Source organism: Bidens hawaiensis, unplaced genomic scaffold (genome assembly GCF_021521415.1).
Source record: "Bidens hawaiensis isolate Kalapana, Puna unplaced genomic scaffold, B.hawaiensis_p1.1 tig00041169_1, whole genome shotgun sequence".
Taxonomy (NCBI): domain Eukaryota; kingdom Viridiplantae; phylum Streptophyta; class Magnoliopsida; order Asterales; family Asteraceae; genus Bidens; species Bidens hawaiensis.
In genome coordinates, this window is record NW_027497283.1 from 1 (window position 1) to 13,267 (window position 13,267).

At 35.1% G+C, this 13,267-nt stretch overlaps 2 pseudogenes across 2 annotated transcripts; one reads left to right on the forward strand and one right to left on the reverse strand.

The window, feature by feature from the left end:
• The first annotated feature begins 1,568 nt into the window (after positions 1 to 1,568).
• LOC143592724 (putative protein phosphatase 2C 5) lies at positions 1,569 to 4,624 on the forward strand (annotated as a pseudogene). Its single transcript, XR_013145971.1, has 7 exons — positions 1,569 to 1,774; positions 1,869 to 2,040; positions 2,127 to 2,344; positions 2,440 to 2,547; positions 3,341 to 3,466; positions 3,556 to 3,773; positions 4,250 to 4,624. The product of XR_013145971.1 is annotated as a putative protein phosphatase 2C 5 (transcript).
• Positions 4,625 to 5,946: 1,322 nt separating this feature from the next.
• Positions 5,947 to 8,408, reverse strand: LOC143592725 (uncharacterized; annotated as a pseudogene). Its single transcript, XR_013145972.1, has 6 exons — positions 8,166 to 8,408; positions 7,960 to 8,081; positions 7,788 to 7,878; positions 7,582 to 7,708; positions 7,403 to 7,485; positions 5,947 to 6,482 (listed from the first exon to the last, which is right to left on the reverse strand). The product of XR_013145972.1 is annotated as an uncharacterized LOC143592725 (transcript).
• Between the last annotated feature and the right edge of the window lie 4,859 nt (positions 8,409 to 13,267).

Here is a 13,267-nt window from a genome sequence, read left to right on the forward strand (position 1 = left end):
AGGGAATGCAATGGATATTAGTTATATTGTGTGTTTGTATGATTTGGTTTTCAAAAGGTTGGATATAATGATTCGTTTGTTGTGTAATAGTTGAGTAAATAAAACTTTCTAAGTAAAAGAAGTTGGTGATAACATGACTGTATATAACATAACATTTGTAACTTTTAGTTATTATTTTTCCAACCAAGTAATCTTCAAGTTCATACCTACTTTGCTAAAATTAAATCTATATCTTTCCATGTTCCAGAAATAGATTTCGTGATTAGGACTGAGATCTTGTACCATCTTGCATTGCCATGAATTGATTCAGTTCGTTTTTAGCCACAACCCCCATCCTCGAATCCCACATATCCCGAGACTACCCCATTATTTTGCATATATTATCTTTAGAGTGGGCGGGCCCACCAACCTGGAGGGTGCAAGCTCGGGCTGGTTGCCCTAGCATGAAGCCGCCACCCCTCCCTCTCCGAGTACCCCTTTCAAGTAAGGTTTGTGGGTTTATGGGTTTGTGAACTTGCTTGTAGTGGGTGTTTTGACCGTTGTAAACGGTAATATTATTGTTTAATGTTTTTTTTATCTTTTCAAATAAAAAACATACCCGTTAATATAAATACCCATTTAAATTTACGAAAAACACACCACGTTCTTTCTATCTTTCTTTCTATTACTTTTCTCTTCATTAGTGTAAATGTTGTTGACCATTATGGAATTATTAAATTGAAAGGCGAGCTGTCACTAAATATTAGTTTCTCTAGGTGACCGTGAAGAAAGGACGATGGTGCGTGTGTGTGTAAGAGAGAGAGAGAGAGAGAGAGAGGAAAATATGACATGGAGGGAAGAATCAGAGGCCTCCTCACGTCAATCTTGAAAAGCAACAAAGAAAAAATCAAAGGAGCTGGATGGGATGCACAGATAAAAACATCACCTTAATAAATAGCGTTTAAAATCTTGAAAACGAGTAGGATATTTGGCATCCACACCCAAAGCCCTAAACAAGAAATAAATCATACTTATTATATAAGACATTGTATTGAATTATTATAGTAGGTTGTATACGTTATTTATATAAAAATGAGAGGGTGGATGATAATGGTGTATTTAAAAAAAAAAAAACTAGTAGTAATTAGTAAACCTTAAAGAGCTATCAATAATAAATTAATAATAAAAGTTGGGTTTGGAGACATTTGCCCCAATTAAAGAAAGCAACCCACCCGCGTTGTTTGTGTGTCTAGGGTTTGTTTTCATTTTCAATTCTTCAATCGATCAAATTGACACTACTCATCCAATCCAATGCTTTAGATCTGATTGCATTGCACCTTCTTCTTCTCTGTAAGCTTCACACCGTGTTTCATATATCACTTTTCGCATTGGCCATTTAGCCTTTTATTTTATATGAATCTTATTATTATTATCCAGATCAATTAGGGTAACTGAATCATTATCAGAAGCAGTGAATTTTGTATCCTATAATTGGAATCGCATGAGTGGAGATTTGCATTACCTATAATTGGCCCGTTTATTGTTGCTGATATTTTGACATGAACTAACAGATAAGGAGTCATTATGAAATGAGTGAAGAAAAGGAAACTTTGAAGATGAAAACAATGCCTCCTCTTGTACCTCTCGGGACACTCATCGCCCAGGCATGGGAATGTGGATAAACCCACTCTTACTTACATACGGACACACCGCCCTTGCAAACAAAGGGGAGGATTATTTCTTAATTAACCCTCATTGCCGCAGGGATCCATCAACCTCTTTCTCCGTTTTCGCCGTATATTCTACACCTTTTCTTTATATGCTCTTGTACAAACAAATAAAGTTACCCTTTCATTTATTGATCATCTTAGTTATTCAAATTTTGGTAGATATTTGATGGCCATAATGGTATATCAGCTGCCATATATGCCAAGGAAAATTTATTAAACAACATTTTAAGTGCAATCCCTCAAGGATGTGACCGTCAAGAATGGCTTCATGCACTTCCTCGTGCACTAGTTGCAGGCTTTGTAAAAACTGACATTGAATTTCAACACAAAGGTAACTGATTATACCTTTTTATTTTTCATATCTTTGTTTAAAATTCACCATCAGTTCTAGGATTTATTACTTTTAAAGAAATTCAGGTGAAACATCTGGTACAACCGTTACATTCGTTGTCATAGACGGGTGGACTATAACCGTTGCATCTGTCGGAGATTCACGGTGCATATTAGACACACAAACGGGCGTGGTATCGTTACTCACTGTTGACCATCGGCTTGAAGAGAATGTTGAAGAACGGGAACGTGTAACCGCAAGTGGCGGTGAAGTAGGGCGTCTTAATATCTTTGGAGGGAATGCGGTAAAATAATTGAAAACCCAATTTCAAGATTTATACTTTTTGCAAACAAATAATAAATAAATAAATATTGTAACTTCGTGAATGTAATATTATAGGTTGGTCCACTTTGCTGTTGGCCTGGTGGGTTATGCCTCTCGAGGTCCATTGGTGATACAGATGCAGGCGAGTTTATTGTTCCTATACCACACGTTAAGCAAGTGAAGGTTGGAAATAATGCATGATATTGTCTTTTTATATGTTCTAATGTTATTAAATAGGTGCGTTAACAAGTCGGGCCTGAGCTCGGTAGGCTTGAGCTTGACTCGTTTAACTTACACATGCTTGACATGAACTTGCCTTGTTTTGAGCTCTATTTATAAAGCTCGAGCTCGGCTTATGACCAATTATTAAAGCTCGAGCACAGCTCGTTTAACTTACACAAGCTTAACACGAGCTTGGCTCGTTTGAGTTCTAGTTATAGAGAGCTTGAGCTTGGCTCATGAACATTTATTAAAGCTAGAGCATGGCTTGTTTATTGTTTATTAATTTAATTATTATATATTTATGATTGTTTTTATATAAATTGATAATTATATAAACTTAATTTTTATATATAATAATTAGTATTTAAATATATATTTATAAAGTTCAAACTCGTCTCGTGAGCTGTTATTAAAGCTTGAGCTTCGCTCGTTTATTATTATTAATCTAATTATATAGTTGCAATTGTTTTTGTACAAATTTGTAGCTATAATGTTTTAAATAAAACATACTGTTTTTATCACTGTCATAAGTTTATATTAGTAATACTTAGTTTATAAATATACATTTAATATATTAAATAAAATCTATAGAGATAACAGGCTCCTTTAGGCTCGTGAGCCAGCTCTGCAGGCTTAGACTCTTGCTCGTTTAAGCTTGGCTCGATACGAATTTCTCATGAGCCGATCTCGAGTAGCTGGCATGCAGCTTGGCTTGTTTACACCTGTATAGTTAATGTATTTTATGTTCATGTAGCTTCCAAATTCCGGTGGGAGACTAATTATTGTTTCGGATGGTATTTGGGATGCGTTATCATCTGACATGGAGGCTCAGTGTTGTCGTGGATTGCCTGCAGATCTTGCTGCAAAGCTTGTTGTCAAGGTATTAATGTTATTCAAATAATGAAACATAATTATCTTACATTAACTTAGTTTTAAGATTTGAATCCGCTGTTTTTAATCCTGTTTCAGGAGGCTCTTAGGTCACGTGGACTAAAAGACGACACAACGTGTGTGGTGGTTGATATTATTCCGTACGGGTATCCACCCGTAATATCTCAAATACCTAAAAAGAAACAGAATCTGCTGACATCACTCATTCCGGGAAAGAATAAAGAATCAAATACGGTTCCAGCTGTTGGGGCTGTAGAGGAGTTGTTTGAAGAGGGGTCTGCAATGCTTGCTGAAAGGTATACATTAATGATCAACTTTTATAAAAAAATATTAATTATTTTTGTTTAATATTGCAAGCCTGGAACAACGGTATTCAGTGCACACACGAGTTTTGTAAGCACTCCATTTATGATACTTCTCTAATAATCATAAAACTCACTCACATAAAAGCTTTACAATGGTCTAATATACTAAACATTAATCTTAACCTATATTGAACAACTTAATCAAATAAACAAGCCAGATAAACATAACTAATTTAATCTGAAATTTAAACTTTTAAAATTAGTCTTTTTGGATTTATTTCGGTCCTTTTTGAACCGACTTCCTCTTTGGATTTGAATCCAAATTAGTCCAACAAAGGTTGCCACTAGTTATTGAGTATACATATAATAATTGGAAGAAAGAAATATGTATGCTCGATAAACATATTTCATGTTTTAGCTATTGATATAATCATTATACATATGCACATGTTTTGTATTAATTGCAGGCTGGGAAACGATTTGGCTTTGAACTCAAGGTCGGGAGTCTTCAGATGCGCGGTCTGTCAAGGGAACGAAGCGCCGAATGATGATTTATCTGTGGGACCCATGTTATGCGCGAAGTGTAGGAGAAAGAAAGATGCAATGGAGGGGAAAAGAGCAACGTAGATGATAGCGGTAAATACTAATACATTCTTTGATTGGTAGTGGAAGTATGATGGCAAGATAAATTGTAGGTGTTGTGGAGACTGACTAACTATCAACAAATGCTACATAAATTTCTATGTAAGAAAATATGAATGATGGGTGTTTGATTGTGGGAAAGTAAGTAAATGCTGATATTTATTGTGTTCATTGGTTCTTTTTAATGTTTTTTTTTAATATGTAAAATGTATGTATAATGAATGCTTTCTAGATTTGTGAATGTAGCTTGTTTGATTGCATGCAAAGATCTTTTGGTTGTGGTTCCTATAGTTGTTTTGTGGTTATCAGTTGTTCATGTCTTCTCTTCTAGAACTTTAGTATCACGTTTCTTAAAACCATGATTAGCGCAATCAAGTTCAAGGCGTGAAATATGGGTTTGATTAAATTAGTTTTGAGTTTAGACCTGATAGCGAGCAAGCCTCAAAATGTGTTCAGACGGTTGATTCTGCTGCACTTCTATAAATATAAAACCTTACCCAAGTTTGATCTTTAGGTGTTTAAGAAAACTTGTGTCACTGGGGCACCAACCTCGGGACATGGAAATCGAACATCATTTTAAAAGTAAATCACTTTTGCCCCCACACCAAATGATGTGGGGTACATATCCTGGACATGTAATCAGATCTATCTGGCGTTTCAAAAATGATATATTAAATTTAAGTAAATAATACAGTAAAACAAAGGGCACTAGGGCAGTGATAACAAAATAGGAAAAAGAAAAAATCATACATCAAGTTTGTAACTTGAATCAAAGTCTTTAACCGAACTGATATATAACTAAATATACATATAGATAAATATCGGCGGTCGGTGTCACAAAGCCACCGATATAAATATTATTTTTTATTTTTGAAGCGGCGACTTTCTTGTGTGTTAGGCCACCATACTCTCCAAATTTGGAGAGCTCCGTTGCCTCACTCTGGCCAGACTGTTGTCTTAACCGGGCCCACGCTGGGACGAAAACCCAGATGGGCTCTGCATTTAAACTGACAACCTTTGAACAAGGCATGGCTCAAATTTCATTGTCATTATGCACCTAAAGTGACACGAATAGGAATTGAACTTGGGTCTTCACTAGAAAACCCAAACCTCCCACCAATATTTACTGTTCTTTTAAATATATCAATTTGTTTTTGTTTCTAGTTGTGGTACTGAAACACACGTAAACAGAATCCATCAAATTTGTGTCGACTTGCTACCGACCGGAGTGTACCGTAACGAGCATAACAAAGAAATTTGCATCGACTCGCTACCGCAACAATCGTGTTTTTACCAATCATACCAACCGAATGTACATTAATATACCGCTGGAACAATCATGTACAAAACTAGTTAATTTTTAAACTAAACTTGTTTAACATATGTATAATAATTTTATAAATTTCCTGGTATCTTCAAGTCAACGTTCACTGTGTGCCGAAAGACAACATTAAGAATATACGACAAACTAGTGTTTGATTTTCAGCAAAAAGTGCTGACTAAAAAATCAACCTAATTTTAACAAACAGTGATACAAAACTTGAAAATCTGTAAACTAATAATGGTTGGATACATAGACAAGATCCACTAACAGCATGTGAATCCATAAATGACTAACAACTCCATATAACAATCACATTGATTCAGGTCCTCAAAGGCTTCAAACCAAGCGACGCGCGCAGCCTGTTAGCCTCAGCAATTTCTGGATCGGGATGGTCCGTTCCATCATCCTTCTTCTCTTCCTTCTTCTTTTTCTTTGGTTTCTCCTCAGCCGCCCCTCTTCGAGGACTAGCACTACCGTCCCGTCCCCGCCTATGCCTCCTCTCTTCCCTCTCCCTGCTTCCGCTTCTTGACCGGCTCCTCCTGCCGCCACGATCCCTATCTCTGTCCTTGTCACGTCTATCTCTCTCACGTCCATAATCTCTATCATCTCTCCCCCGATCCCTGTCCCGCCTATCCCTATCCCTGTCCCTGTCTAGATCACGGTCCCGGTCCCGATCACGATCGCGCCAGTAACGCTCATAATCCCTATCGTACTCCCGATCATAATCACGGTCCCTGAAAAGAAATACAAAAACAATCACAACATCAATCCACATCTTTGCATATACAAAGATTTAGAAGGTTGTATGCATTCTGAACCATTTCATTTTTAACAATCTTTTTTTACTAGGGTCTAGCCGTCTACGCATGTAAGGGAACCGAACGAGAAAGAACAGAGCATTGTAATGTGCTCGCGTTCGTTCGTTAACAATATAAACGAGCGGTTCATGAACGTAAACGAACAAACATGACTAAGCTAAAAATTATTAAAAGTAAATGTGAACAAAGTGTTGTGCCTAAAAGTTTATTAAAACTTGACTGAATTTTGATGGGACTGCAAAATTTAAATGAATGTATTAACAAGCGTAAACAAGTGAACATAAACAAACATAAAAGTAAGTTAACAAACGAACATAAACAAATTCAAATTAATGTATGTTCACAAACAAACGTTAAAAATTTGTTCATAATTGTTGAATTCCCAACAAACGGTTCACTGAACGTTCGGTTTATTTAGAATTACAGGCCTAACAAGTATAAACAGTAAATGAAGTTCACACATTCAGGCTGGAATTGCAACCTTAGATAAAACCTGAATGCGTATAAAGAGAAAACGAAGTTAAGTTGTGAGGGGAATGTGTGATCCATCATACTTCTCATCTGTACAATGCTAGTACAGTGAAACCTGGCAGGATCAAATAATATTATACATCTAGGAAGCTTTTTCAATCCACCGGCTGCTATACGGTCTTGGGCTATGAAAGCCCAAGAGAATGCAAACCGATGTCTACTATACTGTCTTGAGCCTATGAAAGCCCAAGACAATGCAAACCGATGTGACTGCGAATTTTAAAAGGCAAGCTTCCATTAAACCTAAGACTGACAAACATAACAGAATCTGGTCAACCTTAACCAACTGAGAGAAATAACTATACCTGTGTCTATGGCTGTCACGTTTCCGATCACGGTCACGATCTCGGCCTCTATCCCTTGACGGGCTCTGTGCGCGATAATAATCCTATTTTCAGAAAAATATACATATTTAATATAATATTAAAAGTGACAAAATCATGTATAATTGCATATGCAAAAAATAAAAAAATAATAAAAAAACCTTTTCATGAGCCCCGTTATCAATATCCATAAGTTGATCATCCTCGTCTTTTTCCTCTTCTTCCTCAAAATCATCTTCAAGCGCACTTTTTCTAGGTTCCAAAGCACCAATTGCTTCAATAGTAAGCCTGCAAATGAAAAATATAAACTGTTAATTATATATCTTCACAAAAGAAAGATGTGAAATGCAATAGTTTGTAACTATACCTTTTCTTCATGCGTGGCAGAGCAATGTCACACGAGTAATCTTTTGTCAAAAGCTCATCAATAACTTCATCCACATGTGCGAGAGCAAAGCCTAATATACATCATCAATATACCAAGAATTCAAAAAAATGGAAAATAAAAAGGTTTAATAAGATACAGTGAAAGAACTTACGGCCATCAGCTAATTTGCGTCTCAACTTTCGGTAATCATTATACAATGGCTCTAGATAGCGGTACACATCGATATCCGTGCCCGTGAGTCGCAAGTAAAAGGCTCCAAGCACGCGTACATATCTACAGATAATTTCAGAATACTTGTATTAGTATAAATGATAACAAGCAACATGTTATATTGAGAAAGTAAAAAGAGTGAGTTACTTGTAGTCTTCGTTTTTGATGAACTCGACTACAATTTCTTTGTCAGGTTGGATCTGCATGCAGCATCTTCATGACGAGGCAAATGAAAGGCGTGGGTTTGCGGTTGCCGCCATTGCTTTATCAACGATGCGGTGAGACCGAAACATTGCTCCTTCCAGTAAGTGTTTTGGTAGATTTTAGACCTGAGTATCTTCTCAACGAGGTTCTGTGGGTTGTTGCTGAGGGGTCGGTTCGGTTGGCCATTGTGTTCAAACCTAGAAAAGAAAGAAGATTGTAGTAAGTATTGTTAGGATGGAGGTGGTTTGGATTGAAGCTTTTAATCTCGAGTGAAAATAATAATAATAATAATAATAATAATAATAATAATAATAATAATAATAATAATAATAATAATAATAATAATAATAATAATTTATTATTATTATTATTATTATTATTATTATTATTATTCACTCCCTCTTTTATTACTTTTTCTTTTTTATAAGTAACACCGCACCCCAATTTTAGAGGAGCCCGCCCTTTGCCAAACTATAACATAAAGCTACAGTAACAGTTTTGTGTGTGCATATTCAACCAGTTGAATTCAAAAATTTACAAAGTTAGTCCCTATAGTGTGATCTTTTATTTGTTCTTTACTTAAAATAATAATACTTAAATGGTATTAGCATTTCTAGCTTCATAACAACTCTTCATATATTAGTTTTGTTTTCATTAATTTTACTTCATTTTTATGTTTTATGCTACAACTTTGTAATTTTTCTTACAACTAACGTCGATAAATTTTTTTTTCTAAATACGCAGTTGTGATTGTCTGATTGATAGTTTTTTCCCTCGATATTTCATTATAAATGTTATTGAAAATGAAGTTGTATTTGATATAAAACATTTTTTAAACATCATGAAACTATATATATCGAGTGTCGGTGCCTGACGAACCAAATCGAACAATATTGATTCTGGCGTCGGTATTAATGGAACCGGTACCGTCATGCAAAACATGTTTCGAATTTCTACTAGGCATATCACAACTTTTTTTGTTTTGGTTTTTCTATGTAAGTGTTATACCGAGTGTCGATGTCATACATGTAATGTAACAAATCAAACTGACATCGATCGATGTCCGCAGCATAGCGCGGGAAATCCACTAGTTTGTTTTAATCGAGACCTATGTCGGTTTTTAACTTAAATGTTCTCTTATGAAATTATATCGTCGGTTGTCACTTAACAAAATCATTATGTCATCAGAAGAACATAACTCTCTAGCGTAACACACGATATGATAAAAACCCGATTGGACTTGGGATATGAATTGACAACCTCACAAGGCCTAGATCAAATTATTCAGTATCATAATTTATCAAAAGTGACACTGGTTAAAATTAAATTTTAGTTTCCACTAGAAAATCCTACCCTCATATCACTTGTGATAGGCCGGTGTATGGTCTTGTTTATATTTTACTTTTAAGATCAAAAATCAAAAATATAAAATAATTACTCAAAACATTACATAAGAACAAGAATAACATCGATTATAAAAACATTTAATTAGTAAAAAACAATAAAATAATAATTAGTTAAATCACGTGTAGTTCTAACTAAACACGCCGGATATTTTTGACATGTGACATCCCGGTCAATAATTGTTTTTTTTTGAACGGCCAACTAAGTAATGTCGGGTACCACGTACGCGGCCCCCATTGGCTAAAGGTAGCCCGAGCTGGCTACTAGTCCAGACGGACGGAGCCCCTAGCGGTCACCTGTTGAGGGATCCACCGGATAAAACCCGACCCTCACGCCCGCCAAACGGCACGACAGTGAGGAGCCGGTAAAACCGGGTGAGATCAGGACTCGAACTCTGGCAAGCCAGGGTCATCCCTCATATCTCCCATATAAGTTAGTGGTAGTGAGATTTGATCCCCCTACCTCTCACTTGTAAAGTGAGTGCTCTACCATTGAGTCACAACCAACTTATCCCGGTCAATAATTGCTAGTTTTAATAAAGGTAGCGTAGTGGTAAAAGCCTTTTTCAATCATTAAACATATATTACTTTTTAAATTTTTTATTATAAATAACAATATAAATTAAAAGACAAAAAAATATAATTGACCAACCCTCACTCCACCACTAACCAACCCAAACCTAAAATCATAAGTGTTGTATTGGTGTTTCCTTCGTTTTGAGCTGGTTTTCTCTCCATAACATGACCACCCACTACGTGTGACTTATTATTATTAAGATTAAATAATAATTAGTAAACAGTAATACCCTATTTTATTTAGTTATTATTATTTAGACTTTATTCAATTAGATTAAGAGAGATAAATTTAAGTTATCACGAAAACACCGATTTTAATAAATAGTTTTCAAACTATACCGTTTTTGTATTGTAAATATTTTCTTGAACTACATGTCCTTTGTAAAAAAAAAAGACTTCTGAATTCTTTATATATACCAAGGCACAAAGCCACCAAGAATAATACATCCACCAATTTACGATTAATTACAAGTTTCACATCAATTTACAAGTTAAACCTTAGCCACTCTTCCCACAAAAGATTTTGTAGCATTGATTGGTACACCCATTCCATAAGAACCCGAGAGTCTTAATATCCTCAACTACCGCTCCAAGATGCACCGGTTTAGCATTAAATACGAGTTCATTCCTCACTTTCTACAAACACCACAAACTGACGAGATAAATTGGATAAAATGATTTTGCCTTTTCTAAGTGAAACAAGTATACTTGCCAAGCATCTTGGGCCAAACCACATGACAAAATGTGTTCAACCTTTTCTTCATTCTTTCATTCTAACCGCAAAACCGGCTGGCACACCACCATGACACAAAGATCATATTATACCTATTTTCTGTAGTATTCAGATTAATTCATGAAAGAAAAAAAATAAAAGTAAATAAATTATTCATTATGTTCTATGTTTAAAATGTAGCAATGATTTTTATCATCTTGACTCTTTAATTTGTGTCTTTTGAATTACTTCTAAATATATTTTTTGATATCTCAAAGACCATAACATGTCTCACATAATTTTATATAATTTTTAAAAATAAATATAAATGAGTTTTATCTACTATGAAACTTAAAGTCTCACCTTGAAAGGTCTTAATCTTATCTAAAACCTTAATGTCATTGGGCTACGAGTCATTTTGGTAAAGTTATTTTATGAGTAACTAAACAATGATAAATAGGTTGTTTAATTTAAATATTATTATCGTATTTTGTAATAGCTAGATATTTTTTAAACATCTAAGTAGAAAAACAATAGATAGTAAGATAGCACTACATGAATACAACGATTTATAGTGGTTCGTGTGAATATTAACAAATCCAACTTTATTTGACATTCCAACAAGAGTTGTGTTGTTTTTTTACTAAACTTTCCTCTCTCAGGGTCGTCTTCAAAAATCGTTAAAAAATATTACACCGAACGCAAGATAAAATTTGGGTCTTAAGTAAAAGGTTTTTTTATTGGAGTTAAACAATTAAACTTTTAAATAGACTTATTGGATAATTATTAGGGTTGTGCGAAACATTTTTTTAAGAAAAATAAAAATAGGGAATGAATAGGGGAAAGTTAACGTACAAAAAGTAATTATGTGATTACATCATAAAGTAATTAGATAATTACTCTATGATGTAATTACATAATTACTTTACTTGTATATATAATTACTCTACTTGATTCTTAAAATTAGCATGTTAATTTTATTTGTATTTGATCCAAACCTTAAATGAATATGGTATTAGGTTTAAACATTAAGAATACATAATTTTTTCAAAAAACAATATATATATTTTTTTAGAAAAATTTTGGGTTCATCAGAATAATTGGTCTGAGGGCAGTCGCCCTCCTCGACTCCCTCAAATTCGGGAGTGTTTCCTCTAAATGATAGACATATTTACAAATAAAAAGCCTTTTAAAGAGGTTGAGATTAACACATTGTTTCCTTTCTTAAGATACAAAGGGATAACCATTATTCAAAGAACATCCACATTGGGATGTCTGGATGGGTCGTCTGGGTGATGTGGAAGGAGGCGGATGACACGAGTTAGCAATAAGGAATGTTAAGAGGTTGTTCGGTGTCATCCAAGCTCGATAACACACCATACAAGGGCCAATAAGAACGTGAAGCATTAAAATAATTATTGATATCATGCATGCATTATACTATATAACACGATCATAAAAGATGAAGGATACACCGTAGCCAAGTGGTGGGAACTCAGAAAATGAGGATAACGCTTGCAAAGGTTCAAGGGTGTAAGTAACAAAGCAATACATAAAGCGGTTGAAGACGATTTAGTTGAGCATGTGTGTTTTATTAAAGGGTTTAGTTTTTGTATCTTTTATTATGCAATGTTCTTTTATTAACTATATACTAAGTGTCCGTTGGTGGGAAAGAAGCAAAAACAATATGAAAAATGAAGAAATCTACCATATATGGCCATGCATGGCCGTGCACACTCTTGGGCGCGACCATACCACTCCAAATTCGCCAAGCCAAAGATTGTCATGTCACATCAAACAAGGTTCACACTATGTTAACAAAGCTTTCTTAAAGGAATAGCCTTTGATAAGTGGATGTCATAGGGATTAACCGACAATAACTTGGGTTATTATGTAGTTGCACTCATTATGTGGTATGTTATAAAGATTTTGTGTATAGATGGGTATCGTGACAGTATGCTATTTATACTAAATAATTTTGAAGAGTTATAAATACCTAACCCTTATTTTCAAATGTTTAACCTTTAGCTATGAATTCATCAGCGTAAATATGTGTTTTGGGTGAGTTAAATGACTAATGACGTGGCATTTTCGACTAGATGGCAAGTAGAGATGTTCAACGAAACCGGTTCCTGGAACCGAACCGGTGGACCCGAACCGGAACCGAACCGGTTCCTACCCGTTTTTTGTAGGAACCGGACCCTATCTGATTCAACCCGATGATCCGTGACCGGTTCTTGCATTTCTGAGTGGGGGCGGGTAGGTACCGGAACCGAACCGGAACCGGTTCTGGAACCGAACCATCCGGAACCGGTTAGGAACCGGTTCTAGCCGTTGGATCGAATATAGCCGTT